At 33.2% G+C, this 19,032-nt stretch overlaps 2 pseudogenes; one reads left to right on the top strand and one right to left on the bottom strand.

Annotated features, from left to right (window-relative positions):
* The window catches only part of LOC120612402 (transmembrane 9 superfamily member 2-like), a 108,633-nt pseudogene that overhangs the window by 71,530 nt on the left and 18,071 nt on the right, over positions 1-19,032 (top strand).
* LOC120613104 (uncharacterized) lies at positions 14,394-14,512 on the bottom strand (annotated as a pseudogene).

Raw genomic sequence — 19,032 nt, 5'->3', positions numbered from 1 at the left:
TTGTTGAAAGCTTTTTCTGTATCTGTTGATATGATCATATGATTCTTATTTTTTAATTTGTTTATGTGGTGTATCACATTAATCGATTTGTGTATGTTGAAACATCCCTGTGCCTCTGGGATGAAGCCGACTTGATCGTGGTATATAATCTTTTGAATATGTTGCTGTATCCGGTTCGCCAGTAACTTATTTAGGATATTTTCATCTGTGTTCATGAGAGATATTGGTCTGTAGTATCCTTTTTCTGTGTTATTTTTACCAGGTTTTGGTAACTGGATGATACTGGCCTCATAAAATGAGTTGGAAAGTATTGTCTTCTCTTCAATTATTTGGAAGGGTTTGAGGAGGCTAGATATTAAATCTTTGACTGTTCAGTAGAATTCACTGAAGACATCTGGTCCTGGAGTTTTACTTATTGGTAGGTTTTTGACGATTGTTTCAATTTCCATACTGCTAATTGGTGTATTTAGATTTTCCAGTTCTTGATTCAGTCTACGAAGGTTGTATTTTTTAAAGCACTGGTCCATTTCGTCTAGGTTATTAAATTTGGTGTTATATAGTTTTTCATAGTATTCTTGTAGGATCCTTTGTATTTCTGCGATGTCTGTCATAATTTCCCCTCTTTCATACTTGATTTTGTTTATTTGTGTCCTTTCTCTTTTTTCTTCAGTAAGTGTTGACAGGGGTTTGTCAATTTTATTAACCTTCTCAAAGAACCAGCTCTTTGTTGCATTTATTTTTTCCGTTGTTTTTTTTTGTTTTGTTTTGTTTTGTTTTCAACTTCATTTAATTCTGCTCTAATTTTGATGATTTCTTTCCTTCTGCTGACAGGCTTCATTTGTTTTTCCTTTTCTAGTTTTTTAAGATGAAGTGTTCAGTTGTTACTTGGGCTTGTTCTTGATTTTGGAGGTATACCTGTAATGATATAAACTTTCCTCTTATGACCACTTTTGCCGTGTCCCAAAAGTTTTGATACGTTGTACTATCATTATCATTTGTTTCTATGTATCCTGATTTCTTTTTTCATTTCTTTCCTCTCAGTATTCTTCAGTAGCATGTTGTTTAATCTCCATGTATTTGTGGTTATTTCTGCTTTCTTTTTACAGTTGATCTCTAGTTTCATAACATTACGATCAGAGAATATGGTTGGTATGATTTCAACCCTCTTATATTTGTTGAGGCTATCTGTGTCCCAGTATGTGGTTGATTCTTGAGAATAGTCCATGTGCATTAGAGAAGAATATATAAGCGACTGTTTTCGGATGGAAAGCTGTTTATATATCAATTATGTCTAGTGGTCTAATGTGTCATTTAAGGATGTTATTTCCTTATTGATTTTCTGTTTGGATGATCTGTCCATATTCGACAGTGGGATATTTAGGGCTCCTACTGTGATAGTGTTTTGATCTGTTTCTCCCTTTAGTTCTGTTAGTAATTACTTTACGTGTTTCAGGGCTCCCTGATTGAGAGCATAGGTAATAATAAGTGTTATTACTTCTTGGTATATGATTCCCTTTATCATTGTGAAGTGTTCCTCAGTATCTTTCTTTACCTTTTTGATTTTGAAGTATATTTGTCCGGTATTAGTACCGCTACTCTCTCTTTCTTGCTTTTCTCAGAGTGCCATTTCCTTGACATATCATTTTCCACCATTTCACTCTGAGTCTATATTTGTCTTTGGAGCTGAGATGTGTCTCCAGAAGGCAGCATATGGTTGGGTTTTGCTTTTTGATCCATTCTGCAACTCTGTTCCTTTTTATTGGTGAGTTCATTCCATTTATATTTAGGGTGATTATTGAAAAATAAGGTCTTCTTATAGCCAGTTTTTCTTTTGCTTTCTGGTAGCTGGTATTTCCATTGCTTCCTTATCCTTGTGTTTTTGTTTTCTTTATTTTGGTTGGCTTTTGTGGGTTTTCTCTCTGGTTCTTCTTGTTTTATGTTATATACTTCAGTTGTGAATCTTTGTTGTGTGGTTACCATTATGAATATGTGGTTACCATTATGAATATTATGAATATTATGAATATGTAAAGGATAGTCATATATATAGTACATATATAGTATATATAGTATATACTATAAACAAGACATATAGCAACATACAGTACATAATTCACACACACAGTACATACATAAAGTATTAATAGCATACAGCAAAAATATTAAACACATACATGGAAGGCTAATAATAGCACATGTACATTACATAGTACATACAGCATAAACATGATACCATAGCAGACACATTAATATTCATACATAGTATACATATGTCCACATGATACTGCATAGTCACACAGCATATTAGCATACGTGACACCACACATGCACATACAAATTCACACATGATAGCAACAATACACAGCACATAGTACATAGCACATATACATAGCATACACACATATATATACAGCACATATACACCAAAGTATATAGTACATGCATATGAAGATACATAGTACACATACCCCATAGTACATGCATTACAGCACATACACAGCATACACACACCACAGCACACATAGCATACATATCATACATTAGCACACACATACAGCACACATTACACATGCACCATACATACAGACCATATATACATACTCATATATATACCATATATGCACTATATATATGACCATATATACATATACCACATATACACTACATATACTATGTTATATTACATAATTATTACATACTATACAATATACAATTATAGTATATATAATTATATATAGCATATATATAGTATATATATATATAGTCATATATATAGTACATATATAGTATATATATACTATATATACTATATATGTACTATATATATGACTATCCTTTACTATATACTATATATACTATATATGTACTATATATATGACTATATATACTATATATGTACTATATATACACATATATATACATATATAGTATATATAGTATATATATACTATAGTATATATAGTATATATATATTATATGTATATACTATATATATATACTATATATACTATATATGTACTATATATATGACTATATATATATACTATATATATACTATATATATACTATATATACTATAGTATATATGTACTATATATACTGTGTGTATATATATAGTATATGTAGTATATATAGTGTGTGTGTGTATACATATATATATATATATATATATATATATATATATATATATATAGTGTGTATAGTGTCCATTTTCTTCTGTGTGTGCCTTCTCTCTATTCCCCTTTGCGATTTTGGATCTTTGAATCCTCCCTCATTGTTATGTCAATTTGTCCCTATGTATGCTGAATGTTCATTACTGTCTTGCTATAGCCATTCTCTTCTTATTGCTTAAGCTTATAATGCTCTGTTCATAGTAAGGATTGAAATCCTCTGCTTCTATTTGCCTGAGAGTCACTTTACTCCTAATTATGATTTTTTTTTGTCATTTGTTTTAGGTGAGCTGAGTCCTTTCAGTATTTCCTGTAGTGCAGGCCTCGTAGTGAAGAATTCCCTTAATTTTTGTATGTCTGGAAAGGTCTTTATTTCCCCTTTATATCTAAAGGAGAGCTTAGCTGGATACATTAATCTAGGTTGGTAGTTTCTTTCACTTAATAGTTTAAATTTTTGATTCCATTTCTTTCTAGCTTGTTAGGTCTGTGCTGAGAAGTTTGATGATAATCTAATGTGTTTTCCTTTCTAAGTTTCCGTTTTCTTCTCCCTGGCTGCCCTGAGAATTCTATGTTTGTCATTGATGTTTGATAACTTTAATACAATATGTGTTGGTGAAGGCCTTTTTAGGTTAAGATAATTGGGAGTTCTGTTGACTTCTTGAATTCCAAGTTCCAGCTCATTCCTTACATTTGGGAAATTCTCATCAACTATTTTTCTGAAAATACTTTCTAATCCTTGCTCCTTTTCTTATTTTTCCTCTCCTAATGGCATCAGCTAGTTCTTGTATTTCTCTTTCATATTTTTCATTTTTTGTTTTCTCTCTTCTTCCTTCTGATTTATTTCTAGATTTCTGTCTTCGATATCACTGATTCTTTCCTCCATTTGGTCGACTCTATTTCCCAAGCTTGCTATTTCATTTTTCAACTCTTGCAGTGTGTGTGTGTGTGTGTTTATCTCCAGAAGATCCACTCTGTTTTTCTTTTTGAGTGTTCGAATCTCCTTGCTCTGCTCATCTAGGTGTTTTTTCAGTTCCTGAATTTGTTGATATGACTTGTATCAGGCCTCACTGAGCTTTTTTAGAAAGACCATCCTGAATTCTCTGTCATTTAAGATGCATATTTTTATGTCTTTAAGCTTATTTTCTGGAGATTTTTCTCCTTCTTTCTCAGATGCCTTCTCACTTTGGTTGTTCATTGTGTTTAATAGATTATTTCTCTGCCTGGGCATTAATGGAAGTGTTTTCTGCTTTTTTTTCCCCAGAAAGAAGTTTTATTATATAAAGTTTTCTTTTTTGATTGCTGCAAAGAAGACACTTTTCTTTTGGTTTCCAGTGGATGGTGCTTAAGCCTCTTGGATCCTTGCTTTATATAAAGTCTTAATAATGCCTTTTTAATTTTTTTGTAGATATTTAATCATGCTTCCTACCATCAGTTTAAGTCCCCGTCAGTGTCAGCAACAGTCTTGGCATGGTTTGCTCAAATTCCCCTGGGGCTCCACGGTGATCACGGTGAGAGGAGGCCAGCATAGCTGTTACCTACTCCACCATCTTGACCAGCTTCTGCATTTGTGGTTAAAGATGAATGATAACGGCTCATTTTTCATCACACGAATGTTCCATTTTATTCTAAAAAGAAGTTATGTTATTGAAATAGAAAATGTAAAGTGATTAGAACATACTTTATCAATAATCTTGATTAACCAAATTGAACAATCAATTTCTGAAAAGCATTAGCATTTGCAATATATAATGAGTTGTTTTTATCATTTTTTATGAATCAAATTTGAATAATGGTTTACACATAAAAATAAAAATATTACAAATCCACAATAACATGGCTCAGGTTTACATGGACTATGAAATGATGCAGTGTCAAACCACAGTTTTAGAAACATAAAAGAATACATTTTTTAAAAAAATTGAAAAGCAAAGGTTAACAGTTGTCTCCTAGATGAGTTACTAGGTGGCTGGGGGACAGGAGTATGAAGGGGACTATTTATTTTTGACTTACTTTCACTCTATTCTTTTTAACTTTTAGCATTGTATACCATATGCATGTGTTACCTATTTTAAAATAATTTTATTTTAAATAACAATAACAACTCATAACCATACATTAAAGTGGAGAGATAGAATTAGAGGTTACAAGCTTTAGAGACAGACAGACAGGCACACGCACATGCACACACACACACACACTCTATACTCTATACATATATAAGGGTATATTTCTCACTTCTGCCTCTTTCTAGTTATGAGGCCTTGAGCAGGTTGTGAATAATGTTACAATGAACATAGCAGTGCAGATATCTCTTTGAGATTCTGTTTTCATTTCCTCTTGATATATACCCAGAATTGGGATTGCTGGATTATATGGTAGTTCTATTTTAAATTTTTTGAGGAATCTCCGTACTGTTTTCTGTAGTGGCTGTACCAATTTACATTCCTACCAATATTGCACAAGTGATATCTTTTCTATACATCCTTGTCAACACTTGTTATCTCTTGTCTTTTTGATGATAGCCATCCTAATAGGTATGAGATAATATCTCATTGTAGTTTTGATTTGCATTTCCTTGATGGTTAGTGATGCTGAGCATGTTTTTATGAACCTGTTGGCCATTTGTACGTCTTCTTTGGAAAAATGTCCCTTTAGTTCCTCTGCCCATTTGTTAATCAGATTTTTTTTTATTGAGTTGTATGAGTTTTTATATTATGGATATTAACCCTTTATTAGATATATATGATTTGCAAATATTTTCTCCCATTCTATAAGTTGTCTTTTCATTTGTTGATTGTTTCTTTGGCTATGCAGAACTTTTTCATTTGATGTAGTCCTATTTATTAACTTTTGCTTTAGTTTCTTGTACTTTTGGTGACATATCCAAAGAATTGTGAGGACTGATGTCAGGGAGTTTTTCCCCTGTGTTTTTTTCTAGGATTTTTATGGTTTCAGATCTTATGTTTAAGTCTTTAATCCATTTCAAGTTAATTTTTGTAAGTAGTGTAAGATAGCAGTCTTATTTTTTTGAATGTGGTTATTTAGTTTTGTCAACACCATTTATTGAAGAGATTATTTTTCCCCATAGAGTATTCTTGGCTCCCTTGTCAAATACTGGTTGACCATATATGTGGTGATTTAATTCAGGGCTCTTGATCCCATTCCATTGGTCTACGTCTCTATTTTTATGCCAGTGCCATACTTAAAAAGCTTTGTTGTAATTTCACACCATACTTTAAAATTTATTTATTTTTTATTTTTTTTAAATTAAATTTTTTGGGTGACATTAGTTGATAAAATCATGTGGGTTTCAAGTGAATATTCAATAATACCTCATATGTGTATTGCATTGTGTGTTCACCACCCAAAGTTAAATTTCTTTCTGTCACCACATATTTGACCCTCACTACCCCTATGTACTTCTCACTCCCCGCTTTCCTCTGGAAACCACTAAACTTTTTGCGTCCATGAGCCTCTGTTTGTTTGTCATGTTCGTTTGTTGCTTTCAGTTTTATATTTCATATATGAGTGAAATCATATGGCTCTCAACATTTTCTGTCTGATTTATTTTGCTTAACATGATAATCTCAAGATCTATACATGTTGTCTCTAATGGCAATATTTCATTTCTTCTTATGGCTAATATTCCATCGTGTATATATACCACATCTCCTTTATCCAATCATCTAATGAAGGACACTTCGGTTGTTTCCATGTCTTGGCCACTGTGTATAATGCTGCAATGAACATCAGAGTGCATGTATCTTTGAGGATAAATATTTTCAAGTCTTTGGGGTAAACACGCAGAAGAGAGATCGCTAGATCATATGGTAATTCTATTCTTAATTTTTTGAGGAATCTGCATACTTTTTCTCATAGTGGTTGTACCAATTTTCATTTCCACCAGCAGAGTGTTTCTTTAAAAATTTTTAATGAAGAGGTCATACTTAAAAAATTAATTAATTAATTAATTATTCTAATTGAAGAAATGATTTAAATTTTTTCCCATCTACCTCCCCCCTCTTCCTGCCCCCTCACTTCTGGTAACCACTAGTCCATTGTCCATGTCCATGAGTCTCTGTTCGTTTGACTTGTTCATTTGTTGCTTTTGGGTTTATATCCCACATATAAGTGATATCACGTGATTTTCAACTTTTTCTGTCTGGCTTATTTCGCTCAGTATGATTATTTCAAGGTCCATCCATGTTGTCGCAAATGACAGTATTTCATCTCTTTATGGCTGAGTAATATTCCACATACTTTTTTTTAAACAACAGGAATTTACTGTCTCACAGATCTGGAGGCTAGAAGTCAGAAATCCAGGTTTTAGCAGGGTTGGTTCTTTCGAGTGATTGATTGATTGATTGATCGATCGATCTTCTGTCAGGTTGTTCTTGCCATTACCATTGTGAGAAACTGTCAGCCTGTTATCGAAAGTGGTTGTACTATTTTACATTTACACCAGCAATGTATGAGGATTCCAGTTTCTACATACCCTCCTCACCAGCACTTTTATTATCTCTGTTTTTTAGTATAGCTGTCATAGTTGAGTATAAAGTGATATTTTATTGTAGTTTTCATTTTAATTTTCCTAACGACTACTGATCTTGAGCATCTTTTCATGTGCTTATCAGCCATCTGCCTATCTTCTTTGGAAATTTATCAATTCAAATCCTTTACACATTTTGAAATTGGGTTATTTTTTTATTGTTAATCGTAAGAGTTCTTTATATATTCTGGTTACTAGACTCTTATTAGATGTATGATTTGTAAATATTTTCTATTCTGTGAATTGTCTCAATTTCTTGATTATGTTCTTTAAAGTGCAAAACTTTTTAATTTTGACGATAGTCAATTTATCTATTTTTTCTTTGGTTGCTTGCGCTTTAGGTGTCATATTTAAGAAGCCTAATCTAAGGTCACTAAAATTTATGCCTATATTTTCTTGTTAGGGTTTTATAGCTTTACATCTTAAATTTATATCTTTGATTCATTTTGAGTTAATTTTTGTATATGGCATGTGGTAGGGGTTTAACCTTATTCTTTTGTACGTGGATACCAAGTTGCCCTGACATTATTTGTTGAAAAAACTATTCTTCTCCAATTGGATTTTCTTGACTCCCATGTCAAAAATTAAATGGCTGTAATCTATGGGTTTATTTTTGGACTTTCAATTCTATTCTATCAATCTATATGTCTATTGTTAGGCCAGTACCCAGTCTAGATTATTGCAACTTTGTACAAATTTTGAAATTAGGAATTGTGAGTCCTTCAACTTTGTTCTTTTTGAAGATTATCTTGGCTATTCTGGAACTCTGCATTTGCATATAAATTTTAGCAAGACTTCAATTTCTTCAAAAAGCTGGCTGGGATTTTGATAGGATTGCATGAAATTTGTAGATTGATTTGGGGGATATTGCTATCTTAACAATATTAAGTCTTTTAATTTATGAACAAGAGATGTCTTTCTATATATTTGAACTTCTTTAATTTCTTCCAATAATATTATATTTTGTATGATTCCAAATGCTTTAAATTTATTGAAACTTGTTTTGTGGCCTAACATATGGTCTATTCTGGAGAATGTTCTATGAACACTTATGAAGAATGTATAGTCTGCTCTTGTTGGGTAGAGTGTTCTGGAGATGTCTATTAGGTCTAGTAGGTTTATAGTATTGTTAAAATATTCCATTTTCTTGTTGATCTTCTGCCAGGTTGTTCTATCCATTATCAAAAATGAGATAATCAAGCCTCCAACTAGTATCATTGTATTATCTATCTCTTCCTTCAATTCCATCCATTTTTGCTTCATATATTTTGGGGCTCTGTTGTTAGCTATATACATGCTTATAAATGTTATATATTCTTGATAGATTGATCCTTTTATTGTTATAAAATGTCCTTCACTTGCCATAATGCTTTTTGTCTTAAAGTCTACTTTGTCTAATAGAAGTATGGCCACTTTAGCTCTCTTTTGGTTAGTTTGCTATATAAGGATATATAGCAATATATACATATATATTCCTTTTACTTTCAAATTGTGTCTCTGAATCAAAATTATGTCTCTTGTAGACCTCATATATTTGGATTATTTTTGGGGTCAATTTTGCCAACTCTGATTTTACCCGTAATATTTTATTTATTTACATTTAGTATAATTATCGATAAAGTAGGATTTACATTTACATCTGATATTTTGCTTTTTCCTTGCTCTAAATCTTAGGCCTTTTTTGTTCCTCTATTCCTCCATTATTGTCCTCTGTAGTATTAAATAGACATTTTCTAATGACCATTTTTATTCTCTTGTTATTTCTTCTATTTTTTATTTTTTGAGTTATTTCTTAGTGGTTACCTTATGAATTACAATTAATGTCTCAATTTATAGCAGTCTAGTTCAGCATAATATCAACTTAATTTCAATATTATAAAAAAAACTTTACTCTTATATAGCTCCATTCCCTCCTCCCTTCTTTGTGCTGTTATTGTCATACAAATCACATCTTAATACTTTGTATGCTCACCAATACAGATTTATAATTATTGTATTATGCAGTTGTCTTTTAAATTAGATAGACAAAAAAAGAGTTTTAAATAAGATTTATTAATCATGGGACCTTGGACAAGTTATTTTACCTCTCTAATCTTAGATTTTCTCATCTGCAGTACAAAAATAATGGTATTATCTACATCATATGGTTGCTAGAGGGATTAAATGGGATAATGCATGTGAAACATTTGGACCAGTGCCTAGCAATAATAAGTGCTCAATAAATGGTAGCTTTGGTTATTAGCTACAATTTTTTCTACTATCATGTTTTTGTTCATGCTGTTCCATCTATTTGTAATCCTTTCTTTCCAATTTTTCAATGCCAAATACCAATTCATTCTTTTATTTTTTAATTTTTTTAAAAATTAGTTTCAGGTCTACAGTACAATGGTTAAACATTTATATAATTTATGAAATGATTCCTCTGATTAGTCTAGTACAATTTTGGCACTATACATGGCCATTAGAATATTATTGACTATATTGTTTTATGCTGCACTTCACATGACTGTTTTGTGGCTGTTTTGTGGCTACCAATTTCTATTTTTTCACATCTTCACTTTTTCCTATGCATTCTTTAAGTCCCAATTCAACTACCACCACTTCCATGTTCTGAAATTGTAGTGTTTATTATCATTATTACATTTACCACAGTCTGCCTTAGATTGCAGTTATTTGTGTTATGTTTTAGCTCTCATTCTACATTTTAAAACTCATAATGGTGAGTAGTATGTCTTATTATTTTCTGTATCCTTCACAGTGGAGTATAAGTGCCTTATATGGAGTAAATGCTCAGAAAATATCTACTGTATGATTGAATAATGTGAATAATTTTAAAATGCAAGACAGATTCAGTTTCCTAGTTCTGTTAGTAGAACTGAATGCGATTTTAAAGCAATAAGCCAGGCATGATACAAAAGACATATTTCCCTCAAGTGGTTTAGGGGTTCTCTTATGTAGATGGGAGAGAGAAGTATTGGGATTCTTATTTCTTAGAATGTGGTAGCTTGAAAGAGAATTTCAATGTCTCACAGTATATAAATGGGCAGTGTAAAATGGACTTAAATTTAAATGGAGAAGAAATTAGACTAATGAACATATATGCTCCCTAAAAGAAATTGAGGAAAGTAAAATTATTAAATGATGTACTTTTCTTTTAGGTACCCCCAAAAGTGGTAAGTAAGAAAGGGAAGAGTCAGCATAGTTTGATGAGCATGAACTCATACTTTAATGTTAGAAGAATTTGAATTCCAGCACTCAGTATTAGGTAAGTGACTTTGGGTAAATCCTATAGCCTTACTGATTGTCCATTACCTTGCCTGTAATGCCTATGTCACAGAGTTGTTTAGAGAAGTAAATGAACTAATGTTTGTGAAACAGTTTTGTGAGCCATAAAGCATTTTTGGTTACTCTTTTCTTCTTTGTTCCTACTGATCTATGTTTATCTTCTGCTATAACATTTCCCATGTTGTATTGTAATTTATTTGTTTATCTCTGTTCCCCATAGATTGAGCTTTTTAAGAGCAAAGATTTTTGTTTTATTTATCTTTGAATGACAGGGCATAACACATAGGTACTCAATAAATGTTTGATGAATGTGTGAATAAATGTTTCAGGTTGGAGATGAACCCAGGTGACTTCTTAAGTTTCCTTTTTGTTCAGCTGTTTAAGATTCCATAAGAAGGTCTAGAAATAATTAGATATTGACAAAGGAAGAAATATTTAGAACATAAAAACATGAAATTGAAGGACAGTTACAGAATTTTTAAACACATATTAACATTCTAGAGTGTACTTTCAAAAGGGAAATTGTTGAGACGGGTTAATTGAGTTTATGTATAAGAAGGGAGGCTATGATTCGTCAAGTGAGAAATAATTTTTCTGGCCATGGAATGATAACAGCTGAAGCGAATCTCTCAAAAGCTAGGAAATTTGGCAGAGGAATATTGTGGCTAAACAAATTCATTAGAGCAGAAAGGTATTAAAAACGTTTTAAGAAGTATGTTTAAATAGGAAGCAGACTCTCTTATTAAAATGCCAGAAACTGATGAGATATAAAGCGGAAGTTTTGTTGTTGTATTTGTTGTTGTTTGAAAGGATTCAAAGCTACATCTCCAGTAGGAGCAAAGTATGAGCCTTTAAAAATCAGAATAGATAAACCTACTGACATAGGTTTTAGTAGACAGAAGAGATCATAAACACAAGGTGGAAAGGTGAAGTAGAAATAGTAAAATGAGTGCTTGCTTTGGCAGCACATATACTAAAACTGAAATAGGAAAATGAAAGAACAAATGAGTGAAGTTGGTTTAGAAAGGACTGAATCACTTCTAATGAGAGATGGGGAAGGATCAAAAGCAATGATCTTAAATAAGAAATTGAAAAGAGGGCAAATACAAAGGCAGCATTAGAATCCTAGAATTAGGATGGCCCTTAAGAGAACTTACAACTAACGAACTAACCAGAGATTCCTTAAACTGTAGACCTCAATGCCTATCTTAGCACATCATGAAGTTGCTATTACCACATTCCCTTTATCTGATCTTTGACAAAATATCCGAGGAAGGAGAAGATAGATGTGACTGGTGGGGTGGGTTCTCACTGTAGAGACTTTATTATAGCATAGTGGAATTGGGAAAACTTGCTCTTAAAAAATCAGACACACCCGAGTTAGAATCCCAGCTCAGCCTCTATCAGTTGTCTGATCTTGAACAACTACTTAATGTCCCCAAAAGACATTAAGAAAGAACTCTGTCTATTTAGGTAACTCCTAGTTTTCATATGCCTGTGTTGGTCATCTAATTTTCCATTTTTTTTCCTGTTCTCCATTTCTTTCTTTTTTAAAATGTTGCTTTATCTTCCAATCTTTTATTGAGGTTTTAGTTCCTATTGTCATATTTTTAATTCTAAAGAGCTTTTATTTTCTCAATAATCCTTAAAATTTCCTCTTTTTGTCTAACGGATGCAATGTCTCCTCTAATCTCTCTGAGAATGTCAAACATAGATTTTCTTATTTTAAAGATATCTTTAGAGCTTCAGGAATCTTCTCTAGACCTCCAGTCTTCTGCTGGGGTCAGGAAAGAAAGTTATTTGACTCTACAGAGTGGGGGAGGAAATCTGCAAGTCTATCAGTATCTTAGGCTGACTTTCAACCAGTCATCCTGGTTTTAGAAACTCCTTTTTCCCTACTTATAGAGGTACCTGGCACTAAAATTCCTGAGCCTTTTCTTGGAGTTCTATGGTGTAAACTGAGTTGGCTCTCAGCTTTCCCTATTGATGACTTGAGATGCAGATTTCTCAGTTCTACTTACTCAGTTACTATTTGTCCATCTGCTACCTGGTTTCTAAAATTTGTTGCTAATGTCTTCTCTCCTGTATCCTCAATTCTGTATATTTATGCTCTTTTAAAATTCCTTTACTATAATTTTATCAGAACTTTGAGGAGGGAGCAGAACTAAATGTGTGAGTTCAACCTGCCATCTTAAAACAAGTCTCTTACTTCTTTTTTTTTCTTTTATTAGTTTCATCTATACAGTACATTGGTTAGACATTTATATAGTTTGTACAATGATCCCCTGATTGCTCCTTCTCTCTGGTTTTCCACCTAGCCAATATATTAACGCTAACCGCATTCCCTACGCCATGCTCCCCATCCCCGTGACCATCTATCAACTACTAATTTGTACTTTTTAAGCCTTCACTTCATTCTCCCAGTCCCCCAATCCCCCTCCTCTCTGTCCATCATCAGATTGTCCTCTATATTTGTGATTCTGTTTTTCATTAGTTTGTTCTTTTTGTTCCTTCAATTCCACATGTAAATGAAATCATATGATATTTATCTTTCTCTGTCTGACTGATTTCATTCAGGATAATAACTTCTAGGTCCATCCATGTCATTGCAAATGGTAGGATTTTATTTTTTTAATGGCTGAGTAATATTCGATTGTATATATGAACCATAACTTCTTTACCCAATTGTCTGTTGATGGGCATTTAGGTTGCTTCCATAGCTTGGATATTGTAAATTGTGCTGCCATGAATATTGGAGTGTGTAGATCTTTAAGATTTATTGTTTTGGTTTCCTTTGGATAAATACCCAAAAGTGTAATTGCTGGGTCAAAAGTTATGTCCATTTTTAATTTTTTTGAGAAACCTCCAGACCGTTTTCTATAGTGTTTTGATCATAAATGGATGCTGTATCTTGTCAAAGGCTTTTTCTTCATCTATGATTCTTATTCTTTAATTTGTTTCTGTGGTGTATCACATTAATCAATTTGCATATGTTGAACCATCCCTGTACCCCTGAGATGAAGACCACTTGATTGTGGCGTATAATCTTTTGAATATGTTGCTGTATTTGATTCGCTAGTATCCTATTTAGGATTTTTGCATCTGTATTCATGGGAAGTATAGGTCTGTAGTTTTCTTTTTTTGTGTTATCTGTATGAGGTTTTGGTATCAGAGTAATTAATATTGGCCTCATAAAATGAGCTAGAAAGTATTGCCTCCTTTTCAAATTTTTCTGGAAGAGTTTGAGGAGAATAGATATTAAATCTTTGAATGTTTGGTAGAATTCAGTGGTGAAGCCATCTGGTCCTGGACTTTTACTTTTTGGGAGGTTTTGGAAAATTTTTAAATTTCCATACTGCTGATCGGTTTATTTTTTATTTATTTTTTTACACCTACAGCACCTGGTATTCCTAGATGGTCTCCCATCCAATTACTAACCAGACCCGACCCTGCTTAACTTCCAAGATCAGACAAGATCAGGCCCGTTCACGGTGGCATGGCTGTAGACTGTGATCAGTCTATTTAGATTTTCCAGTTCTTCTTGATTCAGTCTAGGAAGGTGGTATCTTTCTAAATACTTGTCTATTTCTTCTAGGTTATTTAATTTGGTGTTATATACTTTTTTATAGTATTCTTGTATGATCCTTTGCATTTCTGCGGTGTCTGTCATAATTTCTCCTCTTTCATCCCTGATTTTATTTGTGTCATTTCTCTTTTTTTCTTCAGTGAGTCTAGTCAGAGGGTTGTCAATTTTATTAACCTTCTCAAAGAACCAGCTCTTTGTTGCATTTATATTTTCTATTGTTCTTTTGTTTTCAATTTCATTTAATTCTGCTCTATTTTTGATGATTTCCTTCCTTCTGCTGACTTTAGGCTTCATTTGTTATTCCTTTTCTAGTTTTTTAAGATGAAGTGTTAGGTTGTTTATTTGGGCTCATGCTTGTTTTTGGAGATAGGCCTGTAACGATATGAACTTTCCTCTTATGACCGCCTTTGCTGTGTCCCAAAAGTTTTGATATGCTGTACTATCTTTTGATGTCTCCTCTTACGTCTTCTCTGACGCAGTCATTTTTCAGTAGCATGCTGTTTAATTTCCATGTATTCGTGGTTCTTCCCACTTTTTACAGTTAATCTTCAGCTTCAAAGCTTTATGATCAGAGAATATGGTTGTTATGATTTCAACCCTCATATTTGTTGAGGCTATCTCTGTGTACTAGTATGTGGTCAATCCTTGAGAATGTTCCACGTGCACTAGAGAAGAATGTATAAACAGTTGTTTTGGGATTAAAGGCTCTGTAAATGTCAGTTATGTCCAGTTGGTCTAATGTATCATTTAAGGATGTTATTTCCTTATTGATTTTCTGTTTGAATGATCTGTCCATATCTGACAGTAGGGTATTTAGGTCGCCTACTATGATAGTGTTTTGGTCCCCAACTATGATACTTCTGTTAGTAATTGCTTTATATATTTCTGGACTCTCTGTTTGGGAGCATAGATATTAAGAATTGTTATGTCTTCTTGGTGTATGATTCCCTTTATCATTATGAAGTGTTCTTCAGTATCTTTCTTTACCTTTTTTATTTTGAAGTCTATTTCATCCGATATTAGTACCGCTACTCCCACTTTTCTCTGAATGCCATTTGGTTGAAACCTCATTTGCCACCCTTTCACTTTGAGTCTATATTTGTCTTTGGAACTTAGTTGTGTCTCCTGGAGGCAGCATATGGTTAGGTTTTGTTTTTTGACCCAATCTGCAACTCTGTGGCTTTTTATTGGTGAGTTCAGTCCATTTACATTTATGGTGATTATTGAAATATGACATTTTCCTATAATAATTTTATGTTTTGCTTTCTGGTAGCTCTGTATTTCCATTGCTTCCTTGTCCTTGTGTGTCTGTTTTGTTGTTGTTGTTGTTTATTTGTTTTGTTTTTTTTTGTTGTTGTTGTGCTTTATAGGTTTTCCCTCTGATCTTTCTTGTTTGATGTCATATATTTCAGTTCTGAATCTTTGACCTGTGGTTACCATTACAAATATGTAGAGGATAGTTATATATATATACATATATATAGTAGTCCATATTCTTCTGCAGGTGCTTTATCTCCTTTGCGAATTTGGATCTTTGAATCCTCTCCTTTTCTGTCATTGCTATCTCAATTTGTTCCTATGTATGCTGAAAGTTTATCACTATCTCTTCTTATTGCTTAAACTTATAATGCCCTTTTCTTAGTAAGGGTTGCACTCTTCTGCTTCTATCTGCCTGCTAGTCGCCTCACTCATAGTTATGTTTTTTTTTTTTGTCATTTTGTTTCAGGTTATCTGACCTCTTTCAATATTTCCTGTAATGCAGGTCTTGTGGTGGGGAATTTCCTCAATTTTTGTATGTCTGGAAAGGTCTTTATTTCTCCTTCATATCTAAGGGAGAGCTTTGCTGTGTACATTATTCTTGGCTGGTAGTTCCTTTCATTTAATAGTTTGAATATTTCATTCTATTCCTTTCTATCTTGTAAAGTTTGTGCTGAGAAGTCTGATAATAATCTAATGGGTTTTCCTTTATAGGTTACCGTCTTCTTTCCCCCAGCTGCCCTGAGAATTCTGTGTTAGTCATTGATTTTATTAATTTCAATACAATGTATCTTGAAGGCCTTTTTGGGTGAGATAATTGAGTGTTCTGTTGACTTCTTGAATTCCAAGCTCCAGCTCATTCTTTTGATTTGGGAAATTCTCATCAATTATTTGCCTGAAAATGCTATCTAATCCCTGATCTTTTTACTCCCCTTCGAGAATGCCCATTATTCTTATGTTTCTTCTCCTGATGGCATCAACTAATTCTTGTATTTCTCTTTCATAATTTTTCATTCTTCAGTTTCCCTTTTCTTCCTTCTGATTTATTTCTAGATTTCTGTCTTCGATATCCTTGATCCTTTCCTTCGTTTGGTTGACTCTTTTCCCCAAGCTTGCTATTTCATTTTTTATCTCTTGCTGTGTGTTCTTCATCTCCAGAATTTATATTTGGTTCTTTATGAGGGGTTCAATCTTCTTTCTAAAGAACTCATTCTGTTCATCTAGTTTTTTTTTTTTTAATTCCTGAATTTGTTGATATGAATTGTTTTGGATCTCACTGAGTGTTTTCAGAAGTACCATCTTGAAAACTCTGTCATTTAAGTCGTGTATTTCTATGTCTTTAAGCTTATCTTCTGGAGATTTTTTCTCTTTCTTTCTGAGATGCCTTGTCACCTTGGTTGTTCATGGTGTTTAATGGACCATTTCTCTGCCTGGGCATTAATGGAAGCGAGTTCTGCTTTTTTTCCAGAAAGATTTATTATATAAAAGTCTCTCTTTAGCCTGCTGCAAAGGTGTTTTTCCTTTGGTTTCCAGTAGATAGTGTCTAAGCCTCTTGGATCTCTACTTTATATAAAGTGTTAATGCCTTTTTTTTCTTATAGGTATTCAATCACGCTCGCTACCTTCAGTCTCAATCGTTGTCAGTGTTAGCAATAGTTTCGGTAGTGTTTGCTCAGATTCCCCTGGGGCTCTGCAGTGTTTGGTCTTGCAGGATATGGAGGAGTGACCCTCTGGGTTGAGGAATAGTTGCTGTGGCTCAGCCTGGCATTTTCCAACCATGGCTGGTCATAATCAACTGTTGCTTCTCTGCCATCTCTACTTTTCTCCCATCCTCACTTCTCTGCTTTCTACACTGATCCCTGGGCACTGCTGCTGCGTGGATCTCACAGCTCTCTCAGGCAGGGTTTTCAGAGAAACTGCTGCACCTTCTCCCCTCCTCTTCCTCCTGCAGAGAGCTCTGGCTGGGAGAGGCAGCTTCTTTGTTCTCCCAGTTTACTGCCTGACTCCCAGGGTTCTGACCTAGGGTAGCTCTTATGTGCATATCCCATGCTCAGATGTGCTGGTGTGCAGATTGGATGTTTTTTGTTGAGTTTTAGATGCTCAGCTTATTGTTGTTTCGCGAGGAGAGATCTGGGTACATCTTTCACTCTGTCATGTTTCTGTGCACCGTCCCTCTAGTACTTTTAAGTGTAAGGTTAGCTTGTTTCTTGAGCTTTTTCTTGTTTCTTGAGGTAAGCCTGTATTATTATGAATTTCTCTCTTAGGACTGTTTACACTGTGTCCCATAGACTTATAGTTGTTATGTTTTCATTTTCATTTGTCTCTAGGTATCTTTTGATTTCTTCCTTGATCTCATTGATAACCCATTCATTGTATAATAGCATGTCATTTAGCCTTATGTGTTTGTGTATTTTCCAATTTTTTTTGTAGTTGATTTCTAATTTCATACCATTGTGATCAGAGAAGTTGGATGATATGATTTCAATCTTCTAAAATTTATTGTGACTTGTTTTGTGTCCTAACATGTGATCTATCTTGGAAAATGTTCTATGTGTACTTGAGAAGAATGTATATTTTGCTGCTTTGGGGTAAAATACTCTGAGAATATTTATAAATCTATCTGGTCTAATGTGTCTTTTAGGCCCATTGTTTCCTTGTTGATTCCTTGCCTGGAAGGTCTGCCCATTGGTGTCAATGGGATGTTAAAGTCTTCTATTATGGGTGTATTACTGGATTTTTTTTTTTTGCAGTATAAAATAGGAAATTTATATGAAAAAGATATTCTCAAAAAATAAATAATTATTATACTATTATGATTTGAAAAACATAGGTGTTTATCTGGTGTTATCTCTACCTATCCCTCTTCTTCTTTCTCTACTCATCATAGTCCCAAACAGAGAGATCTAGTTCTATTTTATGAAAGCAAATTTTCTTTTTTTTATATTCGTACTTTTATTTTTTTTCATTATTCTTATATTTTTAATTTTTTAACATTTAATTTTTTAATTTTTTTCTCCTTCCTCCTTTCCCCCTCCCCACTCCCCTCAGGTAACCACTAAAACATTGTCCATGTCCATGAGTCTCTGTTTGTTTGTCTTGTTCATTCCTTGCTTTTAGGTTTATATCCCACATATAAGAGATATCATGTGATTTTCAACTTTTTCTGTCTGGCTTATTTCGCTTAGT

Source organism: Pteropus medius, unplaced genomic scaffold (genome assembly GCF_902729225.1).
Source record: "Pteropus medius unplaced genomic scaffold, Ma_sr-lr_union100, whole genome shotgun sequence".
NCBI lineage: Eukaryota > Metazoa > Chordata > Mammalia > Chiroptera > Pteropodidae > Pteropus > Pteropus medius.
This window is presented reverse-complemented; position numbering and strand designations above follow the sequence as displayed.